Source organism: Schistocerca americana, unplaced genomic scaffold (genome assembly GCF_021461395.2).
Source record: "Schistocerca americana isolate TAMUIC-IGC-003095 unplaced genomic scaffold, iqSchAmer2.1 HiC_scaffold_455, whole genome shotgun sequence".
Lineage (NCBI taxonomy): Eukaryota > Metazoa > Arthropoda > Insecta > Orthoptera > Acrididae > Schistocerca > Schistocerca americana.
In genome coordinates, this window is record NW_025726187.1 from 95,001 (window position 1) to 100,000 (window position 5,000).

Consider the following 5,000-nt stretch of genomic DNA (forward strand, 5'->3'; position numbering starts at 1 on the left):
GGACCAGCACACTGCAGATGTCCACCGCGCTTCGCACCGGGCCCGCGAGGACCTACTTTGGCCGCACGGCGCCGCGTGCAGGGTGCGCCGGCGCGCAGCTGCGCCGCCTGCCGCCTCCGTCGGCCGGCGCGCCTGCCACTGGCCGCCCCCACCAGCCGGCTGTAGCGCGTGCGCCCACGCACCGCACGGCCAACACGCCGGGAGGCCCCCCCTCACCGGCCGGGGACGGTCCCACCCAGCCACCGCCGCGTATCGCTTCACACCCACATGCCATTCACGTTCGTGGGCATGGTGGGTATCGCTGCAACAACCGGTTGGTAGCTCAACCGATCGTCGCCATCACTGATTCACCCCTAGCGAGAACAACCGCACCACAACGGTTTACCAGTTGTTCATTTGCGTAACGTCACCAGCAAACGTAGGCGTCCATCGCCATTTGCAAATTCAACGATTGTTGCATGCCTGTGTCAGGTGTCACGACACACTGTCTGCCCACATACACGCAACAACATGTCCACGCTTAGCGAACACGTGGAAGGTGGCCCCCGTACGTATGCGATGTCCATTGCGCGAACGACTGTCAACCGGCCTCTGTCGCATGTCGCAGATGTGGAACGCAGTGCACCGTGCTATCACGGTGTGTGAGAAGAGACGACTACGTCTGACAACACGCGCCACTACATCAACAGACGGCTCATGCTGATCGCCATCCAGGGCATACCACACTGCAATCCAGCTCTTATAGGGAGACGACACGTAGCTGAGTGCACAACATTTGGACCGCATGGTTCGCCGTTGTTGGCGCAGTCGTTGTACGGTCACATGTACCACGATGTATCATTCAGTACATGAGGACCAATGTGCAGTACAGTGTGTGATTTGGACGTACAACATCAGCGGACAGTTGACACAGGCCGTACCACAGCGTAGGCTAAGTGCTTCGCCATGCGAATGCCAATGAACAACTGCAAATGCCAATGAACAACTGCAAAGGGCATTGAGCATGTACGTCCTGCTGCCATCCACATTACAGTGTATAGCTGCAAGGTGTTTAACATGAAGCGATACACTGGGGACCGGGCAGTGCGAGTAGCAAACTATATTGCGGGGGTTGCAGTTAGGCAACACTACACTAATTTAACGCGTCGTATGACAATTACAGAGCAGGTTAAGGCCCAACGTGTGTTGGGTTAAGGCCCAACGTGTGTTGGGTTAAGGCCCAACGTGTGTTGGGTTAAGGCCCAACGTGTGTTGGGTTACGGCCCAACGTGTGTTGGGTTAAGGCCCAACGTGTGTTGGGTTAAGGCCCAACGTGTGTTGGGTTACGTTAAGGGGCAATGTGGGTTACGTTAAGGGGCAATGTGGGTTACGTTAAGGGGCAATGTGGGTTACGTTACGGCGCAATATAGGTTACGTTACGGCGCAATATAGGTTACGTTAAGGGGCAATGTGGGTTACGTTACGGCGCAATATAGGTTACGTTACGGCGCAATATAGGTTACGTTAAGGCGCAATATCGGTTACGTTAAGGCGCAATACAGGTTACGTTAAGGCGCAATACAGGTTACGTTAAGGCGCAATACAGGTTACGTTAAGGCGCAATACAGGTTACGTTAAGGCGCAATACAGGTTACGTTAAGGCGCAATACAGGTTACGTTAAGGCGCAATACAGGTTACGTTAAGGCGCAATACAGGTTACGTTAAGGCGCAATGCAGGTTACGTTAAGGCGCAATGCAGGTTACGTTAAGGCGCAATACAGGTTACGTTAAGGCGCAATGCAGGTTACGTTAAGGCGCAATGCAGGTTACGTTAAGGCGCAATACAGGTTACGTTAAGGCGCAATACAGGTTACGTTAAGGCGCAATACAGGTTACGTTAAGGCGCAATACAGGTTACGTTAAGGCGCAATACAGGTTACGTTAAGGCGCAATACAGGTTACGTTAAGGCGCAATACAGGTTACGTTAAGGCGCAATACAGGTTACGTTAAGGCGCAATACAGGTTACGTTAAGGCGCAATACAGGTTACGTTAAGGCGCAATACAGGTTACGTTAAGGCGCAATACAGGTTACGTTAAGGCGCAATACAGGTTACGTTAAGGCGCAATACAGGTTACGTTAAGGCGCAATACAGGTTACGTTAAGGCGCAATACAGGTTACGTTAAGGCGCAATACAGGTTACGTTAAGGCGCAATACAGGTTACGTTAAGGCGCAATACAGGTTACGTTAAGGCGCAATACAGGTTACGTTAAGGCGCAATACAGGTTACGTTAAGGCGCAATACAGGTTACGTTAAGGCGCAATACAGGTTACGTTAAGGCGCAATACAGGTTACGTTAAGGCGCAATACAGGTTAGGTTAAGGCGCAATACAGGTTAGGTTAAGGTACGACATAGGTTAGGTTAAGGTACGACATAGGTTAGGTTAAGGTACGACATAGGTTAGGTTAAGGTACGACATAGGTTAGGTTAAGGTACGACATAGGTTAGGTTAAGGTACGACATAGGTTAGGTTAAGGTACGACATAGGTTAGGTTAAGGTACGACATAGGTTAGGTTAAGGTACGACATAGGTTAGGTTAAGGTACGACATAGGTTAGGTTAAGGTACGACATAGGTTAGGTTAAGGTACGACATAGGTTAGGTTAAGGTACGACATAGGTTAGGTTAAGGTACGACATAGGTTAGGTTAAGGTACGACATAGGTTAGGTTAAGGTACGACATAGGTTAGGTTAAGGTACGACATAGGTTAGGTTAAGGTACGACATAGGTTAGGTTAAGGTACGACATAGGTTAGGTTAAGGTACGACATAGGTTAGGTTAAGGTACGACATAGGTTAGGTTAAGGTACGACATAGGTTAGGTTAAGGTACGACATAGGTTAGGTTAAGGTACGACATAGGTTAGGTTAAGGTACGACATAGGTTAGGTTAAGGTACGACATAGGTTAGGTTAAGGTACGACATAGGTTAGGTTAAGGTACGACATAGGTTAGGTTAAGGTACGACATAGGTTAGGTTAAGGTACGACATAGGTTAGGTTAAGGTACGACATAGGTTAGGTTAAGGTACGACATAGGTTAGGTTAAGGTACGACATAGGTTAGGTTAAGGTACGACATAGGTTAGGTTAAGGTACGACATAGGTTAGGTTAAGGTACGACATAGGTTAGGTTAAGGTACGACATAGGTTAGGTTAAGGTACGACATAGGGTAGGTTAAGGTACGACATAGGTTAGGTTAAGGTACGACATAGGTTAGGTTACGGTACGACATAGGTTAGGTTACGGTACGACATAGGTTAGGTTACGGTACGACATAGGTTAGGTTACGGTACGACATAGGTTAGGTTACGGTACGACATAGGTTAGGTTACGGTACGACATAGGTTAGGTTACGGTACGACATAGGTTAGGTTACGGTACGACATAGGTTAGGTTACGGTACGACATAGGTTAGGTTACGGTACGACATAGGTTAGGTTACGGTACGACATAGGTTAGGTTACGGTACGACATAGGTTAGGTTACGGTACGACATAGGTTAGGTTACGGTACGATATAGGTTAGGTTACGGTACGATATAGGTTAGGTTAAGGTACACATTGTTGTAAGGAAAGGTTTAATGGGGGGCGGGGCGGGGCGGCCGGTTTGTTGATTGTGATTATAGTAAGTGGATGCCTGCGGCATCATCTGATTTGCCACGTCAGGATGCACCTTTGGCTCATGACAGGCGGCGCTCTCATTCCATGCTTGTGGCAGACCTGTGTCTTTCATTCCTGCCATTGTTTGTGTGCTGTGAGAGGAGGCAGTATTGTGATGTTGGGTGCACCCCTGTGTAGGACATGTGTGGGTGTTGGTGGCTTGGCTGAGCAATGGTGGTTGTCGGGTGGGTGGGATATTCTGTTTTCTGAGTGGACCTCCCAGTCTGGTTATGACAGTGTGGATTGTCTAATGTGGCGGAGAGGATGCACTGGGTGTTGTTCCATGCTGGTGCTTACATATTGTCTGTGTGCGTGTTACAGGCAGAGAGTAGTGCGTGATAAGGGTGTGTGGCTGACGTGTGGTTGTGATTGTGAGCAGAGTCTTTCAGCATGTATACGGACAGTTGTATACATTATCTGTATTCTGATGGCTCTATCTATTACTAATCAGCGCCGTGTATACGTTTAATCCGGTTCCAGTCGAAACTGTTGTATCTCTGTACATTAGTGACACGGCGAGCCCGCTATGTAGTTACTCGTCTCGGCAGCTTCCACCGGTGTATGGCAAATGATTATAAGGAATCAGTCTAGTCGTCAATACCGATGGTGTGACGTCACATGTCTGGGGTGGGGGACGCTGCGCCCTTCCGGTGGGTCATGGCCTAGAAAGACTCTTCCCACGCAGGGGGGCGTGGACTGTCATTGACTCTTCCAGGTAATATACTTGCCGTACGTTCTTGCGACTGCGAGTGCAACGCTCACCGGTACCGACATGGATGGAGCGCCTCCTAGCTGACCGCTCAGCATCGGCATTCGTACAGAGAGCAACGCGGTCGCGTCTCTAGCTCGTAACTGGTACAGCCCGCAGCTCATGTATAGGGACAGCGGGAATGTCGCATATTGGAGATAACTCTTCATGAAACGCATGTTATAGGGGTGGATTGCACATTGCGACTGCGGGAAAAGTCCGCCGTTCATCCGCTGGAGTTGCGAGTTGGGCGGTTGGAGTGGGGCGCAGGTGGAGTGATTGCCGGTCCACGATTTCGTGCGGCAGAGGCGCTGGCGTTGGGGTGCTGTGGTCGACAGAGGACGCAGGCTTTGTGGGTGGGGTCGAAAGATGGGCACTGTGGGCCCATCGATGTCTTGGTCGGCTTGGCGTCTCATAGATGGCGGTATCGTCGTTGCAGGACGTCATGCCGCGGGAGACCTACAGATGGCGCTGTGTTTTGTGGTGCGCTCGACATGGCGGACGTAGTGTTGTCAGATTCGCATAGATGGAGGTATTGCATGTGGTTT